Here is a 21,727-nt window from a genome sequence, read left to right on the forward strand (position 1 = left end):
CTTGAGTCCACTTCTCTTGACTTCTGTTCTTCCTCACTTGCTTTTATCTACTTGCTTTTCTAAGTAGATAGATATTTGTCCAAATTTAAGCTATTTTTCTGATTAAAATTATGCTTGATGTAAAAAAATTAGGAAGCACATAGAATAAAGAGATTGATTTTAAAAAAATCACCAGTAATTTCCTAATCTAGAGAAGTTATTAATCTTCAGATTTCCTTTTTTGTTTGTTTGCTTTTTCCTGAGCACTTACCCACTGGTAAGTGTGAAGGAGAGTGGACCCTGAACCCAGAGAGAGAGGAAACCGCCTGAACATGGAGAGGGGAGGGCCATCCAATAAGAGACCGGGGCCGGGCCTCCAAGAGAGGGGCGCAGCCAACATGCTGGAAGGGGAGGGGGGAAAAGGAGAAGCTACAGGAAGAGCAGGACAGAGGGGGCTTTGTCTAGACCAGAGCAGCCACGATTGTTTGTACAAATAAGAAGGTGCTAGTTAAGGTGAAGGGAATGAAAATGCATGGGCGAGGTGTAAAGCAAAGCACTGGAGGAGGAGAGAGGGATGGAGGAAAGAGCCGTGGCAGAGTTCAGCACTGGAGCCAAGAAAAGACTAGATTCCTCAGAATCAAATGAAACAAAGAGGAGGAATGAAAATGCATTGATCTTTGAGGTACAAAGGACACAACTCATACCAAATACGTCATGGGGTTTTTTGGTCTTGTTTTGTTTTTTTAGCAAAGTAAGACTTGAAATTATCTTCTGTTGAGGAGGGGACTGAAGTACAGTCAGAGCTTGGAGTTAGAGATACGAAGTTTAAAACATCTGCTGTAGGGATTAAGCCAGAGAATTCATAAGACATTAAATAAGAGTATTTCTAGCACAATTTAGGCCAGGGATGCGTCATTTCTCAGCTGCGTTGGTGGAACAACGGCTTACACTTGAACAAATTGTGTAAACTCGGCACTGGGGAACCTTCGGCCTCATTCATGACAGAAAACCTGAAAGGAAGCCCTGTAGTCACCAATCACTTCTCCCTAGCCTGTCACCAGCAGTCTCATCTGCAAAGGACTGGACTCAACATTCCCCACACACAGAGACATGACTCAGCTCACTTGCAAACATCGTTAGCCAGAGAAGGGATGTGCCTGCTGCTTAAGTATGCTGTGCTAATCCAGTGAGGAACCTATGGTCATGAAGAAAAGCAGAACCCAATATAAAAAGAAAAAGAAAGAGAACTAAATACAGCTGAATCCACGGGTTCCACATCCACAGTTTCAAGCAACCACATGGATCGAAAATGTTCAGGGGGAAAAAAATCCAGAAAGTTCCAAAAAACAAAACCTGAATCTTCTGCATGCTGGCAACTGTTTGCATAGCATTTATGTTGATTAGCTATTCTAAGTAGTCTAGAGATGACATAAAGTAGATGAGAGGATGTCTGTTTGTTCTCTATGTAAAATACTGTGCCATTTTATATAGGAGACTTGAGCATCTGCAGATTTCCGTATCTGTGGGCTTCCTAGAACCAATCCCACACAAATACCATGGGGTGACGTACTTGAGAAGGTGGAGCAGAGCAGGCCCTGAGGTGCTCTGGATGTGCCCTGAGGAGTCAGGAGGAGGGACACTTCTGATCAGTGCAGCAGACACTGCCCCTTGTCAGAATGATGTACACTCTCCCTTTCTTTAGACATGAGCCCCAGTTTTGTTGGGGACAACAACAGGCCCAGCTAGAAGGGCTTGTATTTCCAAGGCTCCTGTGCAGACAGAATAGCGTGTGACACATTCTAGTTAAATTATATAAGCTGAAGATGTTGAATAAAGTTCCTTAAAATGTGGGCATGTGAGTAGAAGGAGGAGGAAGAGCTTAGACACAGCGGTTTCCTACAGATTCACCCGTTGTCTTCCCCTTTCATCCTGCCTAGGACTTGGAGAAGATGCCAGGGAAGATGGTAGCCACCACCCGTCTGCAGTGAAGAAGCCAAGAGGCTGAGGACCTGGATGCTGATATCCCGGAGCTGCCTCCAGACTTCTTGTTCTAAGGAAAATTGAACCAGCGATTTGCTTACAGCTGTGCTTTGGGGGGATCTTTGTTTCTCCCAGTCAAATATAATCCCTAATCCATACAATGGTCAACATTTGACTTTAATCCTTAATTTCCAAAGAGTATGTCAGATATTTGCTTGTACTAAAGTTTTGTGGAGCAGATGCCCCTTGAAGGAACTAGACCATCCTTTGGGGGCTTGGAAATCCTTTCACAGAACCAAATGTTTTGTTCTAGGGGTGTCTGTCTTTGCTGTAAATCGAGCTGACCTACACGCACAACATATGACGAGCATGAGGCAGCCCAACTGGTTTTATTAGTTTTCCTTGGGCTTTGGTCTAAAAAGGTTTCTTGCTGAGTTGATTTCACCCCTGATAACTTCCTTCACACTCCACTTCCTAATCGAAAAAGGCCCACATCAGGGGTAGAGAAACAGAAACCAAGCCTTTCCCACCCTTCTCCTGGGACTCCTTAGCTCTTTACTACACCGCTGGGCTGGCTTAGCAAAAGCAATTTGATGTCCAGAATTTCCTGGCAGCCTTCCACGAGTCTGTCTGCCTCATCAGAAAACTCCAATCAGTAAGTCTGTGGGCTGAAGGGAGTCTGATCTCACTGGTGGTGTTGCCACTCTTTGTTCTTTTTCTGCTATGTTTCGTATTCACAATGGTTTTGTTCTTTTTGAGTCCTGGAAGCTGACATGACTTTGGAAAGTGAAACGTATTTCCCTAAATTCTGGCCCATATGCCCCCAGGTGAATCTCTCCAAGTCATTAACCTTAAGGTAAGTATCCTCCGAGGAGAGCTTTTTGTATTAGATTCCAATAGCTACCATTCCCGAAGCCTTGATTTTAAAGTTGTTCTTAGTTGCAAGGTGGCTTTTCTAAACTAGACCAAATGGGGAAAGTCAATATCTAAAACCAACAAAAGCAGACTTTTTGATTGAAGGGATGGCGGGGTGAGTGGAGGGAAGAGGTGCATGAGGGGGAGTCAGCCTAGAGCCCCTCCAGAATAATGATCCCCTTTCCCCAAGGGGATCCCCACGGGGATCCTTTAAGGAACCCTAGGATTCCGAAGAACGTATTTGAAAACCACTTTGCAGGTAAGTCTAGAGTGGCAGAAAGATGTTCCATCATTGTCTTTAATATAAGTCAGCTAAAGACAACTGGAATCCAGGATACCAGGGGCTTGTGATGAAAAGAGTCTATTTAACAATCTTTCCTCAATTTCCAAATCCTGTTGATCATTGTCAAGCCCCTTGCATTTTGTTTGGATTTGTTTTCAACGGGCTTGAAAACCTTGTTGATTTGCCAAACCTAAATGGGCTTGGATCGTTGCTACAGCTCCCCAGCATTTTCCAAGTTGCAAAGTAATGAGCCTGCTATACAGGGAAGTGACCATGTTACACAATCAACAAGCAGTGGTCAGAACCAGGGACTGGCTTAAGGGACACATTCTTTGGGCTGTGGTGCTTACTCATAAACAGTAGGTGTTCCTCAGCCACAATGTCAAATTATATTCCACTTAAGTATTCTAAGGGTTTCCTTTGCCTTACCCCAATATCTGCCTTCAGTCTCAAAATGTACAGTTTCCTTTGATCTCTTTTATGTTTTACTCTCCTCAACCTACAATAACATTCATAAGCAGACACACCTAAAAAGACAAAGCCCATAGCCAACAGAAACTCGATTTCCTTACCAGCAAAATGGGAAGATTCAATCTGTGTTCTTCCTACCAAACTTGAAATAAGGTCACAAGAAAGCACCTAGCACAGTGCCCAACACATCCTGGAAATCCAATTTAAGATGTTATTTTTCTCTTGTCCTTCCTTCTACTTGCAGAGTTAAATGTTAGAATGAGGAAAAATTTTTCTGTTTCCTGCTCCATTTTGGATTTGGATTTGGATTTTTTTTTTCTTGCCACACCTTCAGCATGCAGAAGTCCCCAGGCCAGGAATTGAAACCATACCATAGAAGCAACTTGAACCATAGCAGTGACAACACTGGATCCTCAACCCACTGAGCCATCAGGGAACTCCTGGACGCATTTTTTGACAGAGTAGTAGAGACCATGACGCCAAGTGGCATCACATTCAGAGCGTGGCAGTGAAGCCATTTCTACGCAGACCTCATCCTGCCATCATGAGATTCCACCACAGAGCCGTCTTTCAAATACTCCAATGGTTAGAAATTATATTGCACTCATATTTTAGTTTAAAAAGATGAGTGGGTGTGCACACATGTGTGTATTCAGTTGTGGGAATTCACCAAGATAATGGTAGTATCTGGTGGAAGAAAACCCCAACGGCTGTCTGCCCTCCAACTCCATCTTATCTTTTAATGTTTCTAAGAAAGTTTCTCATCTGTTTCTCCCCAAAACTGGAGGTGGTAGTGGGAAGAGAATTAATGTATTTTGATTCTAGTCACTTGATACTACTTTAATCAATAGCCCTTAAGATCAAGTGCCATTATTGCCATTTTAAGGTGAAGACACTGGGTTCAAATACTGGGAAGCTCACCATTCAAATAAAGCTCTCAGAGAGTAGAACTGTGTTTTGTTCACTTCTATACCCAGACCACAGTTTCTGAGGTGTCATGGGGACCCTCTCGGGAAAGCTCAGCTCACTGTGGGGACAAGGATGATGACTCAGATTGGAAACTCAGGCCAAATTTAAAGTGTTGGTGAATGAGCCCAGGCAGAAGATGGGGAAGGTCTGGAGAAGGCCTCCTCCATGGGCTGGGCCAGGGTATTGTCTGGATTTCCTCAATAATAGGTTATGGGGTTGCAAAGAAAAATGGGCTTCAGAGTAGGAGAGAAATACCCATTCTGCCCAGTTACAAACTGTGTCATTTTGTCATCTCTTATATGGTCTCTCTGAGCTTTCATTTTTCTATCTAAAACAGCAATATCATACTTATCTCAGACAGCCATGAGTACTGAATCAGAGTATTACATGGTATTAAATGAGAGAAGCGTGGCTATTTCTGGCCCAGATCTTGGCATACAATGGATGCTCCATAAATATTTGCTTCTTCCAGCCATTTCCCCTACTCCAAAGCAGTCAGAGACTTTCTTTATAAGGTGACAGGTTAAAAAGTATATTAAGTATCACTGCAACCTCCAACATTCACAATCTCAGTGTTTTTATGAAATGGAACAGTATCTAGAAATGATGATTTAAAAAAAAATTCAGAATAATGAAACAAGAATATGATACAGTGGAATTACTGTCTTCATTTCACGTTTTTTTTTTTTCTCCCCTGTAATTGAAACCATTTTCAAGTTTTATTTAGTACAAAATTAATTTCACATTTTCATCAAGGAACTCATGTGGATCCCAGGGTGATTCAGATTTTCCAATACAGAAACTCATAGCGTTCATTACTGGTATTTTCAAAGACAAAAGAGTTTCTGCCAGAGGAAACCATTTTGGTCCTGCCGTATGAGCAAAATAAAAAAAACAAACAAAACAAAACAAAACAAAAAACCCTTTTACATGACACTTCCAAATTCAGGCCTAACATTAATGTTTTGTAAGAAAGCTGCTTTAAAAAAACAAAAACAAAAAACAGTCCATAGGCGTCTACTCAGCCCCAACTTTCTCATTTCCCAAATAAAAAACACAATTTGATTTACCTTAGAAATAAACTGGTTTCCTCTTGAATTGAACACAGAAACAAATGACACTGGGCCCACTCGTCAGGGAGAAATGCACATCATGTCAACATGGGTGGAGTTCTGGCCACAGAAAGAGGAAAGTCGGCCTCCCTGACCCCAGGGCTGCTGTATGCAGGTTTGTGCGATAACACGGGGGCCCCTCTAGGCTGGATTCTGTCCCAAGCAAAGAAGAGCAGAGGTTGTGCTTTGAAACATCAGACCTATGCATTTTAGGGGGCACTCTCTGCTTTTAGTTGCCAGAACATAATCCAAAGTCAGAAAAGCCAGCCAAGAAAGGACAGGTCGGCAGGGAGCAGTGGCCATGGAAGGGTGAATGGGTGACTTCTAGATGCCCATCCCCGGGGCTCACCAGTCCTGACCCTGAGATCCTTCACCTGCTTCTCCCTAACGCTTGAATCTAACCATCCTCTTCCCAGGCCCTGTCCCCGGCTCTGGGACACCTCTCAGCAATATCCAGGTGTAGTCATCCCTCTGTTTCCCAACACTGGGGATTCTAACATTTGTTCCATGGCTTAACACTCTTAGTTCCTGCTCCCTCTTTGAGTTTTCAATTGAGGTAAAATTTACTTAACATAAAATCACCATTTTAACCATTTTAAAATGTACAATTCAGGGTCTTTTGGTAAACTCACAGTGTTGTACAACCACCACCAGAATTTTTTTTTTTCTTTTTTGGTCCTCCGTCCAGGGCAGGCATAAGTTCCTGGACCGGGGATCAAACCCATGCCACAGCAGTGATAATGCTGGACCCTTAATTCTCTAGGCCACTGGATAAGTCCCTAATTCCAGAATGTTCTTATTTACCCCCAAGAAACCCTGTACCCATGAAGCAGTCACTCTACTTTCCCTCCTGCCTCAGCCCCTGGCAACCTCTAATCTGTTTCTGTCCCTGTGGATCTGCAGGTTCCGGACAAGTGGTGCCCCCATAAGCAGCACTTCTGCTCTTGGCCAAAACCATGAGAAATGAAGGTCAAAAGATGACCCAAGCCTTTTGAAGATAGCCAAGTGTCTTCAGCAAAATGGCAAATTGCTCTCAGAATAAACTGAATGCATTTTGTTCTATTATTTGATTCCCTAAATTCTGTGACATCGCAATGAACCCATTCTTGTAGATCAAATGCATGCGTGGAGAGCTACGTGTGTCTAATTACATCCCTGTGTGTGTGCATGTATGTTACCTCACATATATGTTCTATTTGCACAGAAGGGCAGCCTCCCATGGTCGCTGACTAAAAGGCCTTGTTGCTATCAAATAAGGGGAAGCAGATGACGCTGCTTACAGGGAGAAAGAAGGGCTCTGGATTACAGCCTGGCACAGTGGGAAAAACAGCACCGCTTGATTTTGGCTAAGTCACCCTTGCCCATGGGTCTCATGGAATCTGTCCGCTTCCGTACTTGTGCCCATGGAAGTTCAGGAGGGGGCTTGTCACGTACTGATCTGTCCGAGGCCGCCTGGAAACACTTGGGGAGCACAATACAGTTTTGTAGAATTATGTTCAAAGGTCAACTCTACTTGTTAAGATTCTTAAGGTGTCTGTTTCATTTAAATCAAGTTTTGTGTTTGTACATGTGTGTTTTTTAAGGGAGAATGGAATCTCCTGAGAGAACAATTCCACGCAAATTAGAAACACATGCAGGCATTCAGTAGGTCAGCTCTATAAAGATGTGTTATTATATCCTGTTTATAGGAATTTTATTCACAGATAAGGCCTCATATGAGCTGTATGATTCTCCAGTGCCCAGGTTAGCAGGCCCTCTCCTGCCAGTCTAGTTGTTTAGATACAAAAAGCCTATTTGCTTCTCCTTCAGAAAGAAATAAGAAAGAAAAATATCATATTACAGCTTAAAGAGCTAGAGCTCTGTAAGTGGGTACATTTATGAAATAAATTAATGTGGCATCATATTTGACACCAAAACAGTGGCAGAGACACAAGGTCTGTGTTGGACCACAGTGTTTTTAAGTAATTTTGGCTTGTTTTGCTTTCACTGTGCTGGCACTGCCCACCTGGGGCCAAAAATCCTATCTAAGGATGAGACAGATGTAGAGACAAGGTTAATACTGTTTATAGGACTTTCTGCATTTAAAATTAAATACATAAAACTGTATTTTATATGCTGTTTACCATTACTGCTTCCTCCTCTGCTTTCCCAAAATTGTTCAATCACCAATATCAATATAATGGGAGAGGAAAGCAGGAGTAAGGAAAACTAACATTTATTGACAATTTTATCCTATTAGGTTTTAATCGATTTGGCCCTGTTTTTATTTCTTATAGCAACCCTGCAGCACAGATAAAATTGTATCCATTTTATAGATGAGAAAACTGAGACTTGAGGGATTGCATAACCCATCTGAGCACACAGAGCAACTCAGCACTGTAGCTGGAATTTGAAGTCAGGTTGATCTGACTCTAGGAATCACATGAAGCTGTTGGTATTAGGCTAGAAGCACCCAAATAGAGTAGGAAGAGCCCAAGAGAGGGGCTGGGCCATCCTGCTCCTACACCAAACTTTGCTACTCTCTTGGTAATGTTGTGAGAGTACCAAGAATTCTCTGGGCTTCACCTTCCCCACTGGTGTCCTGGAATAACACTGCCTGGCCATCCTGCCTCTTACGGATATCATGAACATCAAATAAGGAAATGTATGGTGAGACTTTAAAATACAAAAAGTAAAGCATTTTTATAATATTGTTTAGTCATCTACAGATCTTCCCAAAATGGGGTGCAAAGGATAATCCATCGGAGTATGCAAAGAAATTAATTATTCAAACTTCTATTTATATTTTATTTCACTTTAATATAAGTAAAACACAGATATATTAATAACAGTAGATGCACATATTTATCAATAAACTTATGGATATGAGGAGGAGTGGATGTTCAAAACCTTTCTACTGCTTAAGTGCATGATCGAAAAAGTTTGAAGACCATGAATCTATACACTAAATGACAAAATCTAAAATAGTGTAGCATTGTTGTGGGTGAATGGGTAGTGGTGGCTGTAGACACTTAATGAAACTACCAATTGAGTAGCTTAGACCTCTACTAATAAGTTATCAAATATTTGGCTTTAATCCTCAGGCATCCCAGTATAAGTATAACGGAAAGACCATAAAGTCAATTTTTTTTCTTTTAATAAACTTCAAATGTAGAGTTGATTCTTTATTATCTTAGTTCAAACGGTCATCATTGGTCTAAGGAGGGTGAACTTGTATTACATGTATTCATTTACTCAATTATTCATTCAGTTATAATGCCATGAATACCCATGAAGCCACTGTTCTACTCAAGAACTTGAAGTTTATTTACCTACATTTGTCTGTGTCTCTATTATCCGATCTCCTATTCCCCATACAGAGGTAACCAGTGTCCAGAATTTTATGATTATCATTTCTTTGCTTTAAAAAATTTGATCACATATATATGTATGCTTAAATACTATATTTAATTTTGTTTGTTTTTGAACTTTATAAGAAGAGCATAATATTCTAAGAAGTCATTTGGGACCTGTTGTCATTTAGCATTATGCTGAATGAAATCCGTATTGTTGTGGGTGGTTGTAAGTCACTTCATTTCACTGTTGTGTAATATGCCACTGTGTGATCACACCATGTTATTCATCCATTTCCTTAGGGATGGACATTCGGATTATTTACAGTTTTTGCTGCTAAGAACAATTCTTTGAACATTGTTATATATGCCACCTGGGGCTCACATGTAGGAATTTCCTTTGGGCATATACCAAGAAGTGGAAATTTGAGGTTGCAAGGCAAGGGTATGTGAAAATTCAATTTAACAAAATAAAACCAAAGTATTCCCCAAAGCAGTTGCACCAATGGGCCATTTTCTTAGCCAATTTACCCATCTTTCTCATATGAGAAACCTGACTAAAAACGACTACCTTAACATGAAGCTGTGAAGGTTAAAGAAGATAATCAGCAAAGTACTCAACACACTTCTAGAAAACAGAAGACTATCAATAAATCAGCACTTAAATCTCTCTCTCTCAAATCCATGTTCTATGCAGACCTCCCTTTCTGTCTGCAAAGTGAAGGAGTGGGACATGTTGTGAGGTAGAGAAATGAAGGCTGGACCAGTAGCCTGACTGCAGGCTCCAGAGGCTTCACTTCACAATGGGATACACCTTATCACCACCCTCGTACTTATTCCCTCATCTTGGGAGCACACATTCCTTGGAATTTCTACATAATTGGATGACAATGGACAGGTTCTTGGTGCTAAAGAATGGTTGAAATTATAATGGAAAGGAAATAAAACTAATGATGAAATTGTACTTTGAATGAAACCTAACCTCTCTATCAAGATACTGCATGACCCATCCTTGCTGACTCCTGCCTCATTCCTCCCTTGAAGTTCACCTCTTTGCTCTGTAGGCCATACCATTGGTCTTGTTCAGCTCCTGGAATGCTCCAGGCTATTCCCTGCCTCAGGGCTATTGCATTTGCTACTCCCTCTGCTTAGAATGCTTTACTCCTATTCTTTTCATGACTGGCTCTTTCTTGTGCTTTAGCTCTCTGCTTCAGGTTACCTGCTCAGAAAGGCATTCCTTCTCCTACCTGTGAAGGAGTTTCACTCTTAATCCAAATATTCTCAGTCTCAGCATTTGGGATCTTTTTAACATTTGGCTAAGAGTTTGTAGTGATTAGTGATTATTTATGTTTATCTTTTTACTTTTTTTGGGGGGGGGTCTGTCTCCCCTACTAAAATATTAGCTCTGTGAGGACAGAGACTATCTGTCTTAATCATCCTTGCATTTCTCAGCCCCTAGCAGTGCACCAAATGCTTGTTGAATGAATGGATGTATTGAGTGTCCATTAGGCATCAAGTTTTGTGTAAACCACTCTATACAAGTAACTATTTTCATCCTCTCAACAACTCTGTGACGTAAATATTATTAGCCCCACTTAGAGAGTAAGGAAACAGGCTTATAAAGATTAAGTAACATCTCCAAAGACCCACATCTAGGGAGTGTTAGAGCTGAGATTTGAACACAGATCTGATTTCAAAGTCTGTGCACATTCCACTGAATCATGTGCACATTCCATAAATATAGGAAAAGGTATTTAAGGAATCCAGTTGATGTTGCATGTCCTTTTCAAACTACCAACTTAGAGTTTCCTTGGGGATATCTCATTTTCTTCCTTCTTTCTCTCTCTCTTTCTTCTTTCTTTTATTTCTTTTTACTTTTTAGGGCCACACCAGCAGCATATGAAAGTTCCCAGGCTAGGGGTTGAATCGGAGCTATAGCTGCTGGCCTATGCCACAGCCACAGCAATGCGGGATCCGAGTCACTTCGGCAACCTATACCACAGCTCAGGGCAATGGCATGTCTTTAACCCACTGAGCAAGGCCAGCCTCCTCATGGATCCTAGTCGGGTTCGTTAACTGCTGAGTCACAAAGGGAACTCCAGATTTCTCATTTTCTATGCTAAATCTAGGAGCTGTTAGTTTAGTAGCATTGCACAACACACTGATGGAAAATGTCACCTGACTTCTTTATCTGTTAAACAAATATTAAGAATAGCTATTTGGCCAAACTTTGCTATTGTTCCTCATCTATCACACTACAGCATTACTTATCAATGGAAAAGCATGTTCCCAGCATGTCACGGCAGGACTTTAAAAGCTTAGTAGACCTTCTAAAAGCAACATATCTTAACGCTCAGATATTTGATCTGTAAATTATTTAGCTTGCATCGTTTCTTTTTCCCAAAGCTTAGCTAGTAAAGCAGCCATTTTCATTTCCTTTCATATTTCCCCAAATGATTAGAAAGTATCACTCTTCAGAAACACAGGCCACATTTATATTTTCGATAAATGGATTAAAAGAATAGGTTTCCTGGGCCCACTTGAAGTACCGTCCTCCCACACAAGATACGCAAATGCCTAAGGAAAATTGTTAGAATATCGGAGTTGCCTTGTGGCACAACAGGTTAAGGATCCAGCATTGTCACTGCAGCAGTTTGGGTTGCAGCTGCAGCATGGGACGGGTTCAGTCCCTGGACCCAGAACTTCCACATGCTGCAGGCACGGGCAAAAAAAGAAAAAAAGAAAAGAAAGAAAATTGTTAGAATATAAATAACATGATTTTTAGATAATAGTGACAGAGTTGGAAAAGGCTAAAGAGCCATACACTCTGTGCCAATCACAAGTATCATTTCCCTCAAGATTTAACTAAAGATTGTGTTGCCCAGAAACTCTTCCTTGGACTAGTATCAATTTGTGCTGCTCAATCCTGTTCTCAATCTGACATGTGACGCTCAATTATATTATTAACTTCTAATTGGGGTGCTTTCTTATGTTTCTGTTCCAAAAATCTGCTGCATGAATAAACAAATAGTCTTGTCATATTTAGATGACAAGCATTTCAAGGGCAAGCATTCCAAGATGGCAGCATTTCTTCTAATTCTTTTGTATTCTACACACGCTTCCGAATGCATGCATTCATCCTTATGTCCCTCCAACCACTCAGCAGATCTCTTCAGAGAAAGTTTTAGGCTCTAAAAACAGTACTAGGGTCACCTGGGGAGAAAAAAACTGAAAGATATATGTCCAGTTTGAATTCAATCAAAATGAAGAGGTGCTGACCCAATATACAGAGAAAAAAAAATATAGCAGAATGTTGACAGTGGTTGTCTTAATCAAGGTGATACAATTCCTTCACTGATTTTTCTATATTTTCAATAAGAATATGTGTGTACTTTATATCAGAGAAAAGCTATTTTAAACAAAATCTAATCGTTAAGTTGAAAGAACAAAGTCAAACTTACAAAACAAAGAGGCAGATAGAAACATAGTGAACAGGCACTCAGATAGTACTAAAAGGTTTGAATTTGAGTTGGGACTTTGCCCCTTGCTGTGTGAACTTCACAAGTCTTGGTGTCTATGTCTTTAAATTGATGATGAAACCATCTTTGTCCTGGAGTGGTTCTGATGATTGAATGAGATAATGTGACTGAAAATGACTGTAAAAGGCATTAAGTAATGAAAGGTATTGTTATTTATGTTGTGAATTGGGTCTAATTTCAATTGGCCAGTGCTAGAAGTCAGGCCTGTTGCAGACACCACTAAGCACATTGTGGGATTAGGAGGCTCAAGGCCAATTATCCACAACAGTGGTTTAAATGTTTGGTTCTTTCCATCCCATGGATATCACAATTTGCTCCAGATGAGTGGATGCTAAAAAAGTCTTATCGATTCAAATGCCCTTCCTACTCTCAATTAAGACTCAAGCACTGGGGACCACAGAGAGAGAGGATTGACAAATCCCCTGGACTTGTGTTTCTTTCATCTTCCCCCGGGATGGGATAAAATTACAAACACCTGTTTTGATTTTATTCTCACAAGTCAGAGAAACTATAGGATGCAAGTTTATTTCTTTTTCTTATGCATTAAAAAAAGGGAAAAAAGCAATAGAGTTCTGTCTAATCTGAGATGAGATGGCAAACTTTGGTTGAAAGGAGAACAAATTGCATTTCTACCCTGACCAAGTCTCAACTTCCTAATATCTTGTATTATTCCTCTTCTAAAACTCTATTAATAGTTTTAGAATTTACTGTATCCCCTACAGAGCCCTGAGGGGAATATTCACTGCACATGTCACTTATCTAATGATGGAAACAAATCCTTCACAGCATTACTGATGCATTATTTCCCCTCATTCTAAATTTCTCAGCACCACACAAAAAAGAAGTGCTTTTCCCAAATTACTTGACGGAGGTTGGATAAAGTCATAACTGGCCTAAGAACTGCCAAGTAAATCACTAGACATAAGGCATCCCCACTGCCTTTGAACCTCAAGCTTTCAAGCTGTCCCCCTCTCTCTCCCTCCCTCCCCCCTCCTTCCTTCTTTCCCTCTCTCTCTCATTAGATTGAAAGATACCAGCTGTTGGAGTCACTACCCTGGGTTCAAATCCTGGCGACCCCCACTTACAAGGTTCATGGGCTTGAGTAAGTCAGTTTCATCATGCTAGTAAAAATACTTAACTTGCAAAACCGTTATGATGATTAAACAAGATGATTATAAAACATCAGGCACAATGCTTGGCACATAATCAGGCTCAATAAATACTAGTTTCTATCTCCCCCTGCTTAGCCTACTTTGTGCTGGTCTGAGCATAGCATATGTCTTGATTGTACATTCATCACAAATTCCTGGACCTCGGGCACGTCAGATGTTCCAAGCATTCAGAGGTAATAAATTGGAGGGAACCCCCAGGGCTGTGGGAAGCCTGACTTCCCAGCCCCTTAAGCAGACCACCTACTGCTGCCTGAACAGCCACCCCGTGAGGGGAACAGCTGCCAGACACAGGGACAGCGGACACAGGCCTCCATCTGCACCTCCAGCCTCTTGCCTCTGTGCACAGAGGGCAGCTACAGTCCCCTAGGAGACGCGGGGGGGAGATGTCAGTGTTTCAGATGACAGATCAGCCTGTGCTCTCTGACCCAGATTAGACCCGACCCAGAACCAGCTCACCCGCCCATGTCACTAGCAAATGATTTTAATTCATTCCCGGGAGACCATAGGACTGCTTGGCCCAACAATGCATGTAATCAGGCTGAGCTCTGCCGTGAGCACTCATAAGGCTGTGGGTTTCACATGTCCCACTAATATTTCACAAGCCTGTCAGCCTCAGCTTGTCCATGGGAGCTGGCTACACTCCTGTGTCCCCACACAGCTGGGGGAGGGAGAGGCAAGCAGGGGGCAGGGGAAGATACCCAAAGAAAAAAAGAAAGGAAAACACACTGGACCCAATGCAGTGGTACTCAGAGTGTGGCCCCAGGCCAGCAGCAGGAGCACCCAGAACTTGTTAGAAATGCAAGTTCTCCAGCCCTGCCCAGCCCCACTGAATCAGAAACTGTCATGGGGCCCAGCAATCCATGTTTCACTAACCTGCTTATAAAACTGATGCGTGTTATAGTTTGAGAACCACTGACCCAGCTGACCAATGTAAATGCAGACTAAAAGTCTAATAAATTTAAGGAGAAAAGCAAGAATCTGGGGACGTGCAATTATGATGAAGGAGAAAACTTCTTGGTTTGATCAGGAAGCCTTCATTTGAATTCCAACTCCAAAGACTGCCAACTGTGTGATCTTGGGCAAGTTACTTAACTTCTCTGAGCCTCAGTTTTCCTGTGTGTGAAATGGATGTAATCAGGCCTCTCCTGCAGAGTGCGGGATGAGATACACTCTCTGCAGATGGCCTAGGAGTTATAAGCTTGTTCTTTTCTTCACCACACGGCGCAGGTTCTCCTGTGTATCTTTAGGACAGAATTTCTCAACCTTGGCACTGTTAACACTTGAGTCTGATCATTCTTTGTTGTAGAACTGCCCTGTGTACTGTAGGATATTTAGCAGCTCCCTGGCCTCTGCTCACTAGTTGCCTTAGCTACCCTCAGTTGGACAAACAAAAATGTCTCCAGACATTGCCAAATGTCCCCTGCATGGCCAAACTGCCTCTGGGTGAGGACCACTGCATTAGAGTGTTGGCATGCAGCATAAATGAAAAGCAAGAGCATTGTATTCAGTTAGACCTAAGATCCAAGTGCCAGTTTGCGCATCCACTAGCTATCTGGCCACAGAGCTGTTCAGTAACCTGTCTGAGCTTGGTTTCCTCACCTGCAGAAAGGTGACTAGAACATCTACTTCACAGGGATAGGATAAGATTGAAGTTAGTTAAACAAGATGCTCAACAAATTTGCAACTCACAGGGAAAATCTGATCTCTCTGTGCTTTTGATTTGACTACTACAGAGGAGAAGGAGAGCTGAGATGAACTTTTGATGACCTCTCTTAAATTACAAGGTAAGGGACAGCCCAAGTCATGAAATAAAAGGAAGGCAAGCTAAGGTCAAAGAGAAGGGCTGGGTCTTTACCCTGCTGGGCTTGGTATGACAAGACACGGCTCTTCCAGAAAAGAATAGGAACAGGTAACTCTTTGATGGTCCTATGACAGCCCAGTTCCCCAAGTTCCCATTTTGAAGTTTGGTCCCAAGTCAGTATTGAACCATCATATGCTTGCCATCCCCATCAGCATAGCAGAATGAGAGGCAATGAGGAGAAGGGAGTGATTAAGAACTTGGGGTCTGATTCTCAGACCTAAGTTCAAATCCTAGGTCTGCATATACTAGTTCTATAAACTTGGTCAAATTACCTTCTCTGAACCTCAATTTCCTCAACATTAATATGAGGAGACAAAGACACCTGTTAAGGTCTTAGCGAAAAGTGACACGAGCTTACGTGTTTGCAACACTTAGCAGAGTGCTTGAAAGTTATCATAACATTATTGCATCAGAGCCACAAGAATTGTGAACTTTGTCATGTCATCACCTTGGCTTGGCTCAGGACAAGTGTACATGATAAAACTGAGAACACTGTTTTTTAACAATGGTCCCCAAAGTGATACATTTCAGAACAATGAGAAACTGGTTCAGCATTTCACTCTTCATCATTCAGTCCTTTAAAGATCATTCTGAACCTAGGAGCCATCCAAGCAGACTGGCTGTAGTTTTCACCAAGCCCTAAAAGATTAAGCAAAACGCAGCTTTAAAGGAACACTTTCCTTAATACCCGTAGGCACGTGTGTGTGTGTGTGTGTGTGTGTAGACAGAGTGAGGGAGAACAAGAGAGAGTCTTCTGAACTCAGTAACAGTCAGTTGGAATCTCTCACTCCTAGGACAGGAAGGAAAAACCTCTCTCCATATCTATGATTTAGGGATCACTTACAAAAATGGGGTTTGGTGCATTATCTACACTACTCATTTTATCCTCACAACCACTAATGGAGGTAGATACTACTATAGTTCCCATTTTAAAGATGAAGAAACTGAGGTTTACAGGGATAATTATATCTATACCATTATCAGCAGACAAAGAACTGGTCTAATTAACTCTTCCTGTTTCTTAGAGAAATTTTATAACCAATATTTGTCACCTATTTCACCATCTAATACTTTTCACAGTCAGAAAAATTATCTTCGCCTGCATTAAGCTCAAGTCATACTGAGACCTGATTTAGGGAAGTGAGAGGAACTGGACTGAAGCCAGGGTCATGGGCTAGATTTACAGTCTCCTTCAAACATCTTTATACCCAGGCCAGACACAGCCCCAGGGAAAGAAAGCCACAGAGTTACAATTAAGTGTTCCTGATTTCTACACACGAGGCGGCTCCCAGCCTGGACCGTGCCTGAATGATGGTTGGCAAACACCTGTCTGCATCTTGGCCATATGCGGTACCATTCTGGGGAACTGAGGTCCTCCTTTCCTTTTTGAGGTTGCCCAATTTCACTGGTTCACACACTCTCTTCATTTTCTGAATCTCAGTTGTTCACAAATTTGATGCCTCTGGAATCTGTCCATTTATTTGGGATCTGCATTGACTGACCCATCAAATACCTCTGGACTTTTAGGTGGTTCTTCAGACATAGTTGCACTTTTCTGAATTCTTTAAAATTTAGACCCTGAGAGTACAGTGAACCAGGCTCTCAAAAAAAATCCCACTGAGGACTCTCTCTCCTCAGCAGCTTCCTGCAACCACGTCAGTAAAGTCTTGCGGAAAGACTCTTATTATCGGTAATCTCACTGTCCTGATTAAATAATGGCAAGTGGTAATTTTCAAAGATCTCCTTTAATTTTCTGGATGATGTTTACCCTTAAATCCCTTCCAGTTCTTTCTTTTCAGAAAAAAATTTAAATCGCCTCTCCCATCTGCTCTGGTGTGAGTCCACCTGAAACCATTTGGGATACGAAAGATGTTTAGTCAAGGACAGAGTTGGGGGGCGGGGTCATGTGATTAGGGACTGTTAAGATTAGCTTGATTCACTCATAATACAAAGATGGTCTGGGAATTGCTTTTGCCATAAAATTTTCACTTCTTTTAAGTTTAGTCCAATAGGAGGATTCTTCCCTCTGTCAGTGGAAGAAACCAAAATACTAAGCATGCTTTTTAATTGGATTTGTGAATTTTGATTTCTAAGGCCTGTGTGACATTGGCCCTTGAGTTACTGTACTCACTAGGCAGTGGGAAATAATGTAGAGGAACTGAGGGAAGCTGCTTGTATTAATTCCTAATCAAGTAAAACTCCAGTTCATGCTGGAACAAACTTGTCTCCAAGGTTTTGAGCAACATTTAGTCTTACCATCCTTCTCTTTCTGAGGCGCATCTGGACGGCTGGGTTCCAGGCTAACGGGGAAAGAAACAAAGGCAGAAATAGCGCAGCCGGAAAAACCTGTTTATTTTTATTTGAAGGTCTTAAAAATTGTATCTGGGAGGAAGTGTGGTCTAATTGTTAAAACTGGAAGTGATCCCTAATGCCCTGAGTTCTCGTCTCTTTTACTATTAGCAACTAATCACGTAAGGCCGTTGGTGATTTAATTTAAACTAAAATTGGCCTCGTTTTTCCAGGTAAGTTTTAAGACCTGGAATGAAAGATGTTATTCATGTACAAGTAAGCATCTGAAATAGAGAATTTAATCCTGAGCAAAGAGCTTGAATTTATGACCAAATGTGGCCAACTACGAAAATCAGCTGCTATTACTTTTAGGGAGCCAGCATCACTCTCTTATATTTACAAAAACTCTCTCAGGCACCCAGGAATTAATGATTTGTTTCTCAAAATTGGTTCTCCCAAGTCTCCAAAGTCAGTACTGAGTATCAGTGAACGATTTCCACCACTTCAAAAAGGCCAGTAGAATCTGTATGTTTACCCTTGATAAGACCATACAAGCACATTATCTAAAACACTAACATTCTTTGATTTTTAGCTGGAGAAACACAACTCATCTGGTAACACCTGTTATCATATTCTGAGCAGAAGCTCTAACAGGTAGTCTTTGATAAATGAAAATCCAAAGATGAATTTTTATCATTAATTGAAGTTTGCTAGACTAACACATTTAAAATATAGAGTGTCTATGAGGGAAAAAATAATGTAAATAAAAGGTATTGGTTCATTAGACCATTGAGTGGTTGGTTTGTTTTGAGGGCTGGAGAAGTGGGGCAAAGACCTAAGTGAAAGTGAAAAGAAGACATAGTAGCCCGCAAGTGATCCACAAAGCTTTTATAAATTAAGGGCAATTGATTATAACGCCACCTAATGGTTGGAGGAATTTCTGTTGTGATAATTTATTTAGACTTCTTTAACTTACCACTTTTTCTCCAGCTCAGCTAGATGATGAGAAATGAATGTCCTCTAAATAGGATGCTTTCAGGGTGTGCTACCCTAGGTATTTCCTAGGTGCCTTCAGGTGTGTTCTACTTTTAAGAATTTGAGCCCCCGAAATGCTGATTGAGCACAACTTATAGCTTCTAGAGCTGCAGCTAGGAGGCATTCTTGTTGTGGAAGTTTCTTCCATTAGGACATGAACGATACATTGCTATCGACTTATAAGCATCATGTTACTTGTGGATATATGTTACTACTCAACACAAAGTTCACACAGGTACAATTTTACCAAAAGATGGACTATACCTCCTAGTAACCTGAGAGGAGGGCCGGCATGAGTTCTGCCTGTGTGTGGCTGTTCTCCCTGCAGCATACATACCAGACATCATTAATCAACCACAGAATCTTTCCCAGTATGAATCTTTCTCAACACAGCATTTCAGGCACCACTACTAAATGACCGAATTTGGCATAAATCCTATTCACCTACCCAACCTTAAAACAAAGAGATCGCATAAATTTAAGATATCACACTTGGGAGGGAGAAAGGCATAGGAGAAAGAGCGTTTCAAACCCCAGCTCCATCCCTCAGCTAGCTCTGTGTGCTTGGGCAGTTACTTTGCCTCTCTGGGTCTTGTTTTCTTTTCCTTTCTTAAATAAGGATTATATCATCCACCAACAGAATTACTGTGAGGATTAAATGAGCATACATTTCCAAGCCTGGCAGCACAGTGCCTGGAATTCCATATGTGTTTAACAAATGCAAATTCCCTCTCTTGCCAGTATTAATCATGAAACAATTCTGCATCTTACCTTGAACTCCAAATCCTCCCTTAATATCCCTTGTTGGTCTCCCCAGCTTTGGTTCTTGAGCTCGTGAGTGTGGAGCTCATGTGAAGAGGCATACACTATAAATTTCAGGGTAAGTTAAAGGAATAGAGACTGAGAAACTCCAAACATTAAGTTTCATGTATCAGCTTTGACCCTACACAACCGATAAGTGTTGACAGTCCTGCTATACCCAACTTAGGCACTAAACAGTTAAGTTATAAAACCAGAGACATATGCTAGGAAAGCAAAGGGAAGAAAAGCAATTAGGAGGCAGAACTGAGCAGATCTGCCATCCTCCAGGCCACTTCTGGCCAAAATTTTTGTTCCAGGTCCTGTGACAGAGAATCGTTTGCCTCAGCAATTCCACTTTACCATGCAATCTTTTTCTGCTTCCTTCCTCTGCAATAAATAGAGCTTGTCCCTGGATCGCCATGACCTGACTCTCAGTGCAGATACCAGGTCTTGCTGAACCCATGAGTGCAGAAGGGAAAACCAAAGAATCAACAAAGAGAGAAGGCTACTACCTTGATGTATTTCCAAAGAGCAACCCTGCTGTTTTTGATGGGCAGACAGGAGCTGTGAATGTAATTATGACCAATGCTGAGATTAAACCCACGAGTGATTTGGCTTGAGTTTTTGAAAGAAATCAAAATTGTGTAGCATAGCAGCGTTTACAGGTTTATAGATCTGCCTGGGGCATCCGACGACGCCCTTGACTCTGATTTATTATTACAGGACAGAGATTATCTCAGACTGGGCTGGAAATGGATCTTGGCTGAGTTATTTACTCACCGGATGCAATGTGTGAGAGTTGATGGCCTTGTTTCTCAATTTGTCAGTTGTAAAAGGAGTCCCCAAGGCTCAATTTCAGGCCCAGTATTGTTTACATAGCCCAGCAATAATACATCACATGTGGCAAAATATTACAAATTCATTTTTATGCTGATGATATGGCTCATGCATAAAAGCAACTAATGTGCTTCTCCTTTTAGTTGAAATTGCAGCTAAGTTTCTAAAGGCACAAAGGGCCTTTTGTGTTTTGAACCATAAAGAAGAGAAAGAATATGACAGTTTTTAGAAGGACTAATGAAGGGTTTGATCTGCCTCGGCTGCCATCTGTAAAAGAGTTCCATTATAGCAGTTATGGTCATTATAATACCATACCCTCTGAAGATATCTGTCAGGATTTTTAACACTATTGTTGTTATTATTATTATTATTTTGGAAGCTATGGAAAATGGCTTCCATTTTGCTATTTGCATTTAGGTGATGGGAAAGGAGTAATTTGAACAATGATTTCCATCTGGTACTTTATTCAAATGGCCTACACCAACCACATGGAGATGACATGACACACCAGCACGTACGCAACATACCAAGGGATACACTACATTTAAAACAATCTCCATGTAAATCAACTCACTATGAGTCAAAGCAAATTGTCTGCACTCTGCCTCTGAAGAATCTTTGTCAGGAAAAACACCAGCATGTTTTAAGGAGCACAGAGATGCTCCAGTGAGGCAAAGCTGTACTTGGTTTCTGGATTTAGACTCTGAGAATGCAAATCCTGGGCATCGTTCTTAAGAAAGAACAGTGCCTTTTAAATAAGATTTCATGCTATGTGATACTAACAAATCAAAAAAATAAACAAATACAACAGGAATTTGGCATGTTTTAAATGAACATTTGCAAGAAGGAAAAGGACAAAGCCATTTCATACTTTTTCTTTAGATATGTTCTAGCCCCCAAAGCCCTACTTTTCCCCACACTGAAAGACAGCAAGTAGCTGCTTGGCCACGGGTAATTTGGATTTAATTGTGTTTGCTTAAACCATACATTCCACTCCCAAACCATAAAAATGAATCCTAGAAATCTCAGACTTGAAAACTCGAGAGTCCATGTCCTGTTTGCCTACTCAAAGGAAGATTTCTCAGGAAAGCTTTACTGCAACCTATGTATTTACCCTTGGCATCTTTCTAACATCATCAGTGGCACCTTATT

At 41.3% G+C, this 21,727-nt stretch overlaps 1 protein-coding gene and 1 long non-coding RNA gene across 5 annotated transcripts in view; one reads left to right on the forward strand and one right to left on the reverse strand.

Moving 5' to 3' along the window:
• The window catches only part of BBS9 (Bardet-Biedl syndrome 9), a 728,255-nt gene that overhangs the window by 118,947 nt on the left and 587,581 nt on the right, over positions 1 to 21,727 (reverse strand). The window lies entirely within an intron of this gene.
• LOC125117410 (uncharacterized) lies at positions 1,471 to 6,766 on the forward strand. Its single transcript, XR_007132621.1, has 4 exons — positions 1,471 to 2,614; positions 2,719 to 2,815; positions 5,706 to 5,824; positions 6,613 to 6,766. It is a non-coding gene; the product is annotated as an uncharacterized LOC125117410 (long non-coding RNA).

The sequence above is a fragment of the Phacochoerus africanus genome, chromosome 16 (assembly GCF_016906955.1).
Source record: "Phacochoerus africanus isolate WHEZ1 chromosome 16, ROS_Pafr_v1, whole genome shotgun sequence".
Classification (NCBI taxonomy): domain Eukaryota; kingdom Metazoa; phylum Chordata; class Mammalia; order Artiodactyla; family Suidae; genus Phacochoerus; species Phacochoerus africanus.